The sequence below is a fragment of the Pinus tabuliformis genome, chromosome 2_1 (genome assembly GCF_031772625.1).
Source record: "Pinus tabuliformis cultivar Carrire ecotype Pingquan chromosome 2_1, CPIR1, whole genome shotgun sequence".
NCBI lineage: Eukaryota > Viridiplantae > Streptophyta > Pinopsida > Pinales > Pinaceae > Pinus > Pinus tabuliformis.
The window spans coordinates 182,080,901-182,095,130 of record NC_142299.1 but is presented as its reverse complement, the minus strand read 5'-3'; positions in this window follow the sequence as shown (position 1 = coordinate 182,095,130).

Here is a 14,230-nt window from a genome sequence, read left to right as displayed (position 1 = left end):
TTTTCCTGAGCAATTCTACCCATTGTTTCTCTTCTTCAGTGGAACTGCCTTCTGTGAGCTGCAATCAAACCTCTGCAATAGCAAGTCCTCCCTGCTACCAGATGCCCTACCAAGCTTCTCTGCTGAGCTTAGTCCTCTCGGCATCTCCGCGGTTCTCTCCTCTCGAACCCATTGAGCACTCCTGCTCCAGGTTTGTTGCAATCTTCTCACCTTCACAAAATAAATTAAAAAAAAAAAAATACAAGCTTACAAATCTTCAACAAACTGTACCTCTTCTTCCTCGTACCTCTTTTCTTTGCATGCAAAAAAAAACTTCCCTCTGCAGGAAATCTTAACCTGGCTCTGATACCACTTGATGAAAACGAATTCTGGGGTCTCTTCGTTTTCAATATTTTCACAAGTCCGATCTTGGGACCTGTGGGTTATGGGCCCACGAAGCCGTTCTGAGACTTCTGACAGTGTTCTCAACATGACTGCGTAGCACTTCCTACTAATCCAACCACAAGAAAAAAAAAACATCTCTCGCCAGGCAGCAGCTTGACTTGCAAGTTCCTGAGTGGAACGAATGACAAGAACAAGAATATACAGTCTCATATTTTACCTCAGCCATTGTGACATCGTTCGCGTCCTTGAAAAACTTCGCTACTGGGCACTGTCGACACTCCAGTGCAGATTCCCCACAAACACTCTGATGTTTGCAGAGAGAATGCGATTCTCAATCTCTTCTTCTTCGGCAGTTTCTCGTCGTTCTCCAGAATGCGCTGACAAATCAACTGAATGGCATCCAGGTTTTAACAAAAAGGAAAACAAACAAACGTTCAACGTCATCATCTTCAGCAGCGGCTTCCTTTAACAGCATTTTCTCTCACAGCTTTCGCATTCGTCTCTCCTTCTCGCCCACTAGCTTCTACTAGAACTCTTGCGGTTTCAGTTCCATTGCCCTTAAATGGTTGTGATTCCGTCACCGCAACATCCTGCGCCTCCGTGGATACTTCAACCTTCCCGTTTGAAGACTGTTCTGGAATGGCAGACTCTACGCCCACCTAAGCCATTTTCGTTAGTCCTCCAAGCTTCTAGCTTCTGGAATCGAGCTCTTCAGGAACCCAAATAACAAAGCAAACGATTCAAACAAAAGATACACAGATACGCAGAGATAAATTCACAATGAAGCAATTGCGTACAAATTCACACAAACACTTTTTTTTATTATTTACAAATTCAGTTTACAGTTTTAAGGCATCCCAGCCTTAATCCGGAATTTCTCCAGCAACTACATATTGCCCTCTTTCATACGCACAGGTTTTTCTCCTCTCATTCTTCCTTCGTTTTTTCCATGAATCCTTCATTTCTTGTTATAAATACATTCAGATACATTCGGTTTTAACTGATTTTTAACTAAAATTAGGTTATTAACCGAATCTTGTTCAAGATTGGCCTGGCTGTCCATGTGGTTGTCCACATGTCTCCTTCTCTAAATTTTTTTCATTGACGTGTCCGGAAGCTCCTGCATCATTAAGCACACATTATTTTTTTAATTTTTATTATTATCTTGGAGAATGTAGGCCCCCATATTTTTATTTTTTTTATTTTTATTATTTGTATTGTAGTTTTTTATTTATGTTAACTATATTTTAATATCGCACACACACACCCACCCACCCAATTTTCATATATATATATAGATATATATATATATATATATATATATATATATATATATATATATATATAACACAATTTTAATGTCAGACCAAGCTAGACACCAAATTGGTGTATGAGACCCCTTATTTGTGAGGGACCCACCTCCCAAGTGATCTAACCATTGAGTCTAGTAAGGCATACATACTCTACCCGCTCTAGTTTTGAACCTATGACCTTTTAGAAGGAAAAACATGCTTTTAAGCATTAGGCCCGCTCAAGTTTTGTTAGTTTAAAATAACTATGTATATATTATATAAAATTGTTAAAAATAAAATTTATGAAAAATGAACCTGAAATGTGTAATTCCAAACTAGATGTATAATTCATTTCCTATGAAGTTTATATATATATATATATATGAAATAAATTTATAATTTTCTTCATGGAATATATATATATATATATATCTATATCTATATATATTTTTAATGTCCTTGGTAACTCAACATTAACATTTTTATAAGTGTTTTGTAAATCATATTATTCAAACTACAACCAAATAATCATTTAAGGTTTATTAAATATTTGTTTGTATGAATTAGGTTGGTTCATCTTAATCTTAGATCTATTAAATATCTAGAAAATGAAATTTCTTAAGATGCAAACTTTTTATTGAAGCATAAAATTTGAAGAAATGTTCGAATGTTAAAGATTTGAAGAAATATTCGAACTTTGAGAGATTTGATATATGTGTGTGTGTGTGTGTGTGTAATATTTCAAATATTACAACTTTGACGTGGAAATATTTATGTCTTTAAAGATTTTAATATATCCATAGGATATGATTTTTGTTTTTAAAGATTTATTTTACAAGTATTTAATTTAAATAAATAATAATAAAAAGTGGAAATGTGACATCCTTACATATCCTCCTTATATTACGTCACCTCTACAAGCAACAAGCTATACCACCAACATCTATAATTTGACTTTTCATTGTGCCAAGACATGTAATTAGTTAAATATATATATGTTAATTATATTTTAATACCAATTTCATATATATATATATATATATATATATATATATATATATAATATTCAATTTTAAGGTCCCAAATTGGTTTATGAGTCAAGGGACCCACTTCCTAAGTGATTTGACTACTACGAAGACATACATACTCTACCTCCTCTAGTTTTTAACCTCTAACCTAGTAGGAGGGAACACATGTTTTTAACCATCACGCATATTCAAGTTGTATTATTTCAATGTCAACTATCTATATGTTATATAAAATTGTTAAAAATAAGAGTTTCCTAAAAATGAACAAGATGAGTAATTCCTTCCCTATATATATATATATATATAGATATAGATAAACCATGGATCTATTAAATGTGGAGATGGATCAAAGCATTTTTATATTTTAGATTTTTATTGCATCAAGTCAAATTCTATATCTTAATATGAGGAAGATGTGCGATTTATATAATTAAATGTCAATTGTAATAAATAATAACAAAAATAAATATACATATTTAATTAATTTTAAATACAAGTATTAGTAATTATTGATATTACAAAAGTGAAGGAGTTGTGTATGTATAATTTCACTTTTGACTGTAAGAAGACATGTAATTAGTTAAATATCGATACTAACTAATATATTTTAATGTCAGTTATGTATATATTATATGAAACTACTAAAAAATAAAAGTTTCTTATAATTAAAATATTTGTTTTATTGGTATGTTGTTAAAAATGAAATAGATTTGTAATTTATTCACCATGGAGTTTATATATATATATATATATATATAAGGTAAGTTTAATGTCCGTTGTAACTCAACATTTTTTATAAGTGTTTTGTAAAGCACATTACTCAAACTAGAATCAAATAATGATTCAATGGTTATGAATTATGTAGGTTTATCTTAATCTTGGATCTATTAAATATTTATAGGATTAGATTTCTTAAGGTGCAAACTTTTTTTTGAAGTACAAAATTTGAAGAAATGTTTGAATTGTGAGAGATTTGAAGAAATATTTGAACCTTGAGAGATTTGATATATATACACCAACCTAGATCCATTTGAACTCTAGATCTCTCATGAACTCAATTGCAAATATTTCATTAAATTATTAATTCAAAGTTATTAAATCTAATAATCGTAATAGTAATAGTAATAGTAATATTATAATATATTAATATTAATATAAAATTTGATAGTAATAATAATATTAATATTAAATGTTAAATATTAATTACATTTAATGATGTTTGTTACATGGTATGATAACAAAATTCATAATAAAACTACATTAAATTAATATTTTCAAATATTACAATTTTGATATGGAAATATTTATGCCTTTAAATATTTTAATATATCTATAAGATATGATTTTTCTTTTAAAAATTCATTTTACAAATATTTAATTAAAATAAATAATAATAAAAATTTGGAGCAAGAATTTCCATTTTTTGTGTTGAATTGTGTTATAGTTTTTTATCTACATGGTTATTTTCATTTTTGTTTTAGGAATATATATATATATATATATATATATATATATATATATATATAATTATATAATGTGTCTCTTAGCCTGAAGATGCATCTAGACAGGGACATTCTACAACCTAGTATCATGAGATGTGTAAGTATGTCACGTCTCCAATAAAAGAATAATGAAAATAAATAAAAATGAAAAAAATATGTCCTCCCAAAACAAAAATGAAAATGACTATATAGGTAAAAAATTATAATACAATTCAACAAAAACAATGGAAATTCTTGCTCCAAATTTTTATTATTATTTATTTTAATTAAATATTTGTAAATTGAATTTTTAAAAGAAAAATCACATCTTATAGATATATTAAAATATTTAAAGACATAAATATTTCCATATCAAAGTTTTAATGTTTGAAAATATTAATTTGATGTAGTTTTATTGTATTATAGTTTTTTATCTATATGGTTATTTTCAATTTTGTTTTGGGAGGACATATTTTATTTTGTTTTATTTTTATTTTCATTATTATTTTATTGGAGAGGTTACATACTTATACATCCCCTGATACTAGGTTGTAGAATGTACCTCTCTGGAGCCATCTTCGAGCCAAGAGACACATTCTACAACCTAGTGTGCGTATATATATATATATATATATATATATATATATATATATATATATATATATATATATATATATATATATATATATATATATATATATATATATATATATATATATATATATATATATCCAATTTTAAGGACGCGGCCAAGCCAGACACCAAATTGGTGGGACAAGGGACCCTCACACATCCCCTGATACTAGGTTGTAGAATGTGTCTCTCAGTGCCAAAGATGTGTGTGTGTGTATATATATAATTTTAAGGTCACATCTAAGCCAGGCACCAAATTGGTTTATATAATATATATATACACTGGGTTGTAGAATATGTCTCCTGGCTTGAAGATGTGTGATTAGTTAAATATCTATGTTAAAATATATTTTAAATCATATATATATATATATATATATATATATCCAATTTTAAGGTCATGGCTAAACCAGACTCCAAATTGGTGTATGAGACCCCTTTATTTGTGCTATAAGGGGCCCTCAAGCCAGACACCAAATTGTTGGGACAAGGGACCCTCACACATCCCCCTGATTAAATTTTAAGTTCATGGCCAAATGAGACACCAAGTTGGTGTATGATACCCCTTTATTTGTGTGATAAAGGACCCTCAAGCCAGACACCAAATTGTTGGGACAAGGGACCCTCACACATCCCCCTGATACTTGGACACCAAATTGTTGGGACAAGGGACCCTCACACATCCACCTGATACTTGGTTGTAGAATGTGCCTCTCGACCCCTAAGATTTGTAATTAATTAAATATCTATGTTAACTATATTTAACTATATATATACTCAGACACTAAATTGGTGTATGAGACCCCCTTATTTGTGGGACAAGAGACCCTCATCCCAATTGATTTGGCTACTAAGTCTACAAAGACACACATATTATACTCCCCTCTAGTTTTGAACCTATGACCTCTTAGGAGGAAACACTTGCTTTTAATCATTAGGCCCACTCAAGTTGTATTAGTTCAATGTCAACTATGTATATCTTATATAAAATTGTAAAAAATAAATAAAAAATCTTAAAAATGAACTAGATGCGGAAGTCCTTTTGTATGGAGTTTGTATAAACCATGTATCTAATAAATGTGGAGATAGATCAAAGCATTTTTATTTATTTAGATTTTTATTGCATCAAGGCAAATTCTAGAACTCAATATGAGGAAGATGTATAGTTTCTTCCAACTAAATATATAATTAAATGTCAACTATAATAAATAATAACAAAAGTACATCTACATATTTAATTAATTTTATTTACAAGTATAATTAATATTACAACTTAGAATGAAGGAGACATGTATATATAAACTGGAATAAGACATGTAATTAGTTAAATACATATATCAATTAATATTTTTTAATGCTAATTATGTATATATTGTATAAAATACTTGAAAAATAAAAGTTTTTATAATTAAAATATTTGTTTAATTGGTATATTGTTCAAAATGAAATAGATATGTAATTTCTCTCTCTCTCTATATATTCATTTTTCATTTTTCGTGTAATTTTAATGTCTTTTTTAACTCAATATTTTTTATAAGTGTTTTTTAAATCATATTATTCAAACTACAACCAAATAATAATTTAACGGTTATTAAGTATTTGTTTATATGAATTAAGTAGGTTCGTCCTAATCTTAGATTTGTTAAATATTTAGAGAATTGAATTTCTTAAAGTGCAAACTTTTTTTTGGAAATACAAAATTTGGAAAATTGTTTAAACTGTGAGAGATTTGAAGAAATATTTGAAATTTAGGAGATTTGTTTATATATATATATATATATATATATATATATATATATATATTATTTGTGTTGAATTGTATTGTGGGACAAGGGATCCACCTCCCAAGTGATTTGACTATTATGTCTACAAAGGCATACACTCTACCCCTCTAGTTTTGAACCTATGACTTTGTAGGAAGAAACACATGCTCTTAAGTATTGGGTCCACTCACGATGTACTAATTTAATGTCAACTATGTATATATTATATAAAATTGGTAAAAATAAAAATTCTTAAAAATGAACTGCGTAATTACTTCCCTTGACACACGCACACACACACATATATATATAAACCATGGATCTATTAAATGTGGAGATGGATCAAAACATTTTTATTTATTTAGATTTGCATTGTATTAAGGAAAATGCATAATTCCTCCTGCCCCTTCCCCGCCCGCGCGCCCCCCCAGCCCACACACACACACACATATATATATAAACCATGGATCTATTAAATGTGGAGATGGATCAAATTTTATTTATTTATTTAGATTTTCATTGTATCAAGGAAAATTCTATAGCTTAATATGAGGAAGATGTGTAATTTCTTCCAACTCAATATATAATTAAATGTCAACTATAATAAATAATAGCAAAAATAAATATACATACTTAATTAATTTCAATTACAAGTATTACTAATTATTGATATTACAAGAATGAAAGAGAGGTGTATATATAATTTCACTTTTGAGTGTAAGAAAACATGTAATTAGTTAAATATCTATATTAATTAATATATTTTAATGTCAAATAAGTATATATTATATAAAAATATTAAAAAAAAATTCTTATAATTAAAATATGTGTTTTATTGGTGTGTTGTTCAAAATGAAATAGATTTGTAATTCCTTCCTATGGATTTTATATATATATATATATATATATACAAAATTTTATGTAATTTAAATGTCCTTTATAACTAAACATATTTTGCAAGTGTTTTGTAAATCATATTACTTAAACTATCACCAAATAATGGTTTTAGGGTTATTGAGTACTTTTTTATATGAATTAGATAGATTTATCGTAATCTTAGATCTATTAAATATTTAAAGAATAAAATTTCTTAAGGAGCAAACTTAATTTTGAAATATAAAATTTGAAGAAATATTTCAACGTGTAAATTCATCTTAACTTTAAATCTATTAAACGTTAAAAAATCAAATCTCTTAAGGTCCAAACATTTCTTCAAATTTTATATTAAAAAAAAATAATTCTCGAAATATTTTATAAATCTAAAATTAAAATAAACTTACCTAATTCATATAAACAAATACTTAACCCTTTAAACATTATTAACATTATTTATAAAAAAATACTCATTATTAACATTATTTAGTTGTAATTTGAGTAATATGATTTACAAAACACTTATAAAAAATGTTGAGTTACAAAGGAAATTAAAAATGAAGAATTCATCGATTCCATTGTAACATTATTAACAAACATTATTAACATTGTAATTTGAGTAATATGATTTACAAAACAGTTACAAAGTACATTAAAAATGAAGAATTAATCGATTCGATTGTGACAACACCATGTTTCATACATTAAAAAAATTTCTATGTTTCATAAAGATGAAAACACTAACTAGAGCAAAGTACAATGTCTTTTTTCTTAAACAACCCCATTAATATTAATATGTTTCATAAAGATGAAAATGCTAACTAGAGCAAAGTACAAGGTCTTTTTTCTTAAACAACCCCATTAATATGTTTCAAATATGGTGAGTCAATCACATTATTAAGTTTTTTCTTAAACAACGCCATTAATATGTTTCAAATATGGTGAGTCGATCACATTATTAGTCACCGTCATCCAGGATGGGAGGGACTATAGTTGAAACTTTAACATTAATCTTTACATAGAAATCGATGACAAAAACTTTGGTTTAAGTTAAAGTGAATGAAATTTTACTGTTAACTAATGACATTTTAATTTTAATTGAAAGTTTGTGTTTTGTGATAACGAAAGCTTTAGTTCACGCTCTTATTTGGCCTCTTCCCGAGGTCAGCCTGGAAAGAAATCAGCCCAGAAGAGGCCTACATACATTGCATAATGCTAGGCCTACATACATCGCACATTGGCATTGGCATTAGGATATCAACGTTATTGGCATTAGGATATCAACTCTAGCTTTATCCTATGATATGAGCATCACATGAACATGACATTTTTCAAGTGAAGTAATGTTTTATGAAATTATTTTCAAGTGAAGTAATGCCAGCATTACTTCACTAACATTTAATTCACTTGTTGGAGGTTCCCTTGCTCGATGTTATTAAGGTTGCAGGTAGTTGTAGTGGAGTTGCAACTAGATTATAGGTGTATGGTAGTTAGTGGAGCCTTGGATTACAGGTGTATGGTTGCAGATCGTTGCAGTGGAGCTCGAGCTACAACCAGAGGATTACAGGTGGATGCATGCTACAGCTAGATTACAGGTGGATGACAGGTGGATGCATGCTACAGTCAGATTACAGGTGGATGCATGCAGATCCTGCATGTTGTGCGCATATGCTATGCGGTCGCGTAAGATCTAGATTCTTAAACCCACTGCAACATCATTCGGAGTCATCTAGAGCTGAATCCAACTCTCTCTATTTGGCTTTCAAGATCTCTGTCTAGCTTTGGATCTGTATCTTTGCCAAATCTGGATCTCGGATCTTGGGAAACATCAGAAAAATCATATTTGAGACAAAAGAAGCTCCCCTTTAAGTCAGGGCTAGGCCTCTCGACAATTGGCAAAGAAAACTGGCAATGACCACCAGCTCTCGGCAATGACCTCCTTTCATATAACCACCACGCAAGTCCTCCAGGCTATGACTCTAGGCAATCGGTAGTAATGAAACCAGGGAAGCCCCTTCATCATTCTAGAGTTTGGGCTATCATGCCCCTTTCTCTATGGCAAAACCCTTCTCGAACAGGTGTTTGGACCAATACAGAAACAGATTCAATAGATGCAACACCTTCATTATATATCAAGATATGGCGCATGCATAGTACAAAATGCAGATAAGGGGAATGATTAGAAGGGGAATAATCACAGGCAGGGAAATAAAATACATAGAGTTTACTGGGAAGTAGAGACTGGAAGACAAAAGCACTGGAAGCAAGTGAGGATGATGAAGAAAGAATCATGCATCATTTATTGGTTGTCGGTTGCCGCAATAGGATTACGCTATGCAAGATTAGTAACACGCCTCCTACCTTCCAAATCCTTTTGTCATCCAGCATTCTAACCGCAGTTCTTGCCTCTTGAGGTACGTTCATCTCAGTTGCCAAACTGTTTACAAATAACTATCAAATGGCAATACGACTGATTTATTCTAGCACAGACCTAAGCTTCTAACTCCCTCCCGAAGTGCAGGGTTTATTGGGGTGGTGAGACATGAGGCACATGTTGGCATTATGATACAGGTTTTGTCCTTGATGGAAACTCATTTAGATGAAAGAATACAGTACAACATGTCAACAACAAAGAATTGTAGATCAGGCTACAAAGAATAAAGAAAGAAAGGCATACATAGGTTCGACTTGACCAAGCTACGTATACACGCAGGTTCACTGAACATAAGAAGCGTATACGTACACACGCACTTCCACAAAAGGAAAAGCGTGTATATCTTGGAAAACTAAATTTTTGGTCTGAGGTATTTGGTCCAAGGTATTTTGATCCATGGTATTGGTCCAAGTTATTTGGTATTGGTCCGAGGTATTTGGTCCAAGGTATTAGTCCTAAGTGGTTTTGATCCATGATATTGAGAAAGGCCTAAAACTATATAAGGAGGAGAAGATCATTAGGCTAAAGGGTGCAAGTATCGAATATCTGATGAAGTGTGAGATCTAGTATGCAGGTTATTGGCTTATGGTGATTTGCTTGATCTGAACCAGGGATGAACCTTAGCGGTTGACAAGGGATAAGATCTAAATGATGGATCAGGAACTTAAGGCTTGAAATGAATTATCTTAATATGGTTTGTTCATGTTTTATCTAGATCTAAATATTGATGCATGTTTTATTCCTTATACATGATGATCTAGGTATGTCTGAAGTGGAGAATTGCAGCGAAGTTATAAGTAATTATTTTCATATCTATACGCTAGTTCCCTTTGGAAAACCAGTGTATACACGCTAGTTCGACACAACTAAGTAGCATATACCTTATGAAATGTGATATTTAAGGTTTCAGTTGTTTCTGGTTGATGTTACAGACTTCTTGGTTCTGCTTTGTGTTCTGATGACTGTAGTCTGGTAACAGTGTTCTGAATGATTAGATTGATTGATTGTGATTTGCTTCAATGATGGGTTGTCAGTGACTGTTTGATTCAGTTGTGGTTGGTTCAGAGATTGATGTTTGGGTTTCAGTTATATGAGAGATAAATGATTGAGTTTCATATATTGGTTGATGCAAATGTATTTGATGATTGTATGGTATTGTGATTGATTATGAGCTTCAATGTTGTTGATGGGTCTAGTATGAAAATAGGATGAAAACGTGACCTTCAGATTATAGTGTTGTGTTCCAGGAGTATCCAGTCTGAAAATTCATGAAACGAGGTCCCTGGAAGAAGAGAGAAGGTTGTACCCTTCTGTAGGTCGGTGCCTAGGTACTAGTAAACATATCGGCTAGTACAAGAGCTAGGGGGTTGTAGCTCCCTTCCAGTAGAAGATGGAGAACGAGAGAAGGTTGTAGCCTTCTGCAGGTAGAAGCTTGCATACCGATATGAGCCTGCACCAGTACAATGTTGTAAACAAATTTTCTTATTATTAAAAAGAAGATAGAGATGACAGAAGTAGGTGGTTTTTACCCACATTGGGTTTCCACCTTAAATCTTGGTGTTCATGTGTGTTTCTTATGTGTAATGGTTCATTCTGTTTTTAACTACACATGGTTATTGTTTAATTTTTAATAAAGAACTGATGCACAAATTAAATTTCAATATATGATGAATTAATTGAACCATAAGTTCACTAGATATACGCTGGTTGCCTTAAGAACAGTTGTGTATACACGCAAGTTCCCTTCATTGAAGCAGCATATGCAAATCTGATTATGGAAATGAAAAAGTTATTGATTTGATAATACTGATTCACCCCCCCTAAAGTATTATTTCCAACAGCACGATCATTGCTACTCCCAGTCCATCCTCTATGAAAAGTTATGTGTTTGGCAATTGAGTTTCTCTGAAGGCACTTGTTCTCTCATTACACCTCTCGTGGTGAGGCAACAGGACACACGTAGCCCATGAAAATTCTATATATTACAACTGACCATCATTTTATTTATACGTAACCATTGTGGACATAGCATAGAAATCCTTCTACACAAAACGCTATGTGGGACCTACCGTGAGCGCCATGTCTCTCATCATTCCATTTATCAAAACTCTGCCCTCCTTAACCTCAGCCTGGTTCATTCCTCCATTCCGCAGTGGAGTCCATGTCTCTACAACTTATTCATATATTGTAGACCTGCCAGGTAATTTACTCTGTACATAATGTAGAAAATATTTTTAGTTTCTTGTTTATTAGTTTCTGGAAGGTTTGAACTCAAGGCAGTAAATTTGGGGTCCTTTTTCATATATTCTGTTAATAGACAGAATGTCTGATGCGCTGATCAATGGCTTGGCTGGTGTGCGACAAGGATTGTTGCTCAGCTGATCACATACCTTTTACAACTCTGGTCTCATTTCTTCACAAAGCTGGAGATGAAGGAGCATTTTTTGATGCTCTATCTACTATGAGATTAGGGGAATCGGGATCAAAACAATGGATAAGATCAACATCTCCATGGAAATATTGTAATTAATAGTTTGAATAGCTAGGCAGGTCTGAACTTCTTTATGGCACGCCCGAAGGACCGAGTCACTATTGTCCTATGCTCACTCTCTCCCACAATATCTGACACAATTGTTCTTTAGAAAATGCGTGTTTCAGAGCATTTTTAGGATCGACCGAAATCGGGCACCCAACAATGAACCAATGAACTGTTCATGTCATGTACTTTAACAAATAGGTTTTGAGCTTGTCGCCTAAACAAACCGATACAAAACCTTACTATAGTTTTTTGATAACCTATTTTAGTTATATTTTCGAGGTCAACATTTACAAATTCAATGTTTTATCTGTTTTTGTCCTAATTGTAGAAAATTACCCAATTTTTTCGATGTTCTTTAAGTAACATGTACCAATATTCGATGTAAATTGGTAGGAGGCTACACCTGCAGGCGAAAGATAATCTCTGTCATGGCCTTAAATATTGTTGGGTGCTCGTTGTAGCTCTCATAGCAGCACCCCAATCAAGGATCTCTACAAACCTACTCTCATCAACCAAGACATTCTCAGGAGTGAAAAATTGCCTCTCATTTTTTAATAAACTTCCATCATGCACATTCGTGCCAGAGTCTTACAGCAACACAACGAGCAAATGTGTACTGATTTCCAGTAGATCGAACTTCCAGAGCTGTGGCTGCTCCAATTTTTTAACAAGATCAGTATCCCTGTATCAATAAAATCTCGGAACAGATTGTTAGCTAGACTTTTTAAAAGATTTTGATTTTGAATGTGGTAATCAAAAGTCAGAGTTGCCATGATATATTAAGCATCAACATTTTCACCCTGATTTCATGTGCCATGATAATACAAACTCACCTAGCTCTTGTTCTATTTAATCATTCTCGCTTATAGGTAGAAATGGTCATGAGGATTTCTTGATGCTCATAGACTTGTTCCCATATGGTATATCAAGCCAAGATGTTGAAAAATGTGCAACAAGAAATGTTAAATTTAGAATGTGCTAAAAATAGCATGTCTAAAAATAGCATTTCTAGGTCCCTTCCTATTTATAGCAGTCCCTAGTCTATCTATAGGAAGTAAAATTAATTTTGGTCTTAACAGCGGTTTGAAATATTAATTAATTAATTTTGTTGAGTTAATTAATTAAGGAAATTCGAATTTTAAGTCTTTGTGAGCATGCACATGAGTTTCCTCCACTGATTGAGGGAATAAGCATGAGTTCTATAATGAGAGAATCAGTTGACTTAGTTCTAACTAGTCAACTCCAGTTAGACTATTTTAGCAAGTTGTTAAAATAATAAAATATAGCTTGTTAATGCTTGCATGCATATGACAACTATTATTTTAGATAACTGAGGATTCACTCATGGATAATTGTTGCATGTTAGTTATGTCAGAGACCCAGTTGAGATCAGATGTGGGACAGTGTACTATCAGATGCTTAACTATTTCTAGTAAGTAGTTTTTGCATGGTTGAGGAACTAGTGTTCTCAAGGAATACGTAGTTGGACCATTGGTTGTTTTTGGTATGTTGGAATTAATAGCTATGTGCTTTTGCTATTATTTCCTAAGCAAACTACGTAAGGAAAATAGGGAAAGCCTATATAAACAGGGCTTGAGTGGTTCATGAGACATATCTTCATATCTTCATAGTTCATTGAGAACCGAATAGCTTGAGAGCTAATTCTTCTTGTATTGTGAAGAGGATTTCCACTTGATTGATAATACATGGTTGGGGTTTTATGCGGGTACTTTCCCCTAGATATATCTTTTGTTATGTGTGATTAATTCTCTTGATCAGCTATGCATGTTTCTACTTGATGTT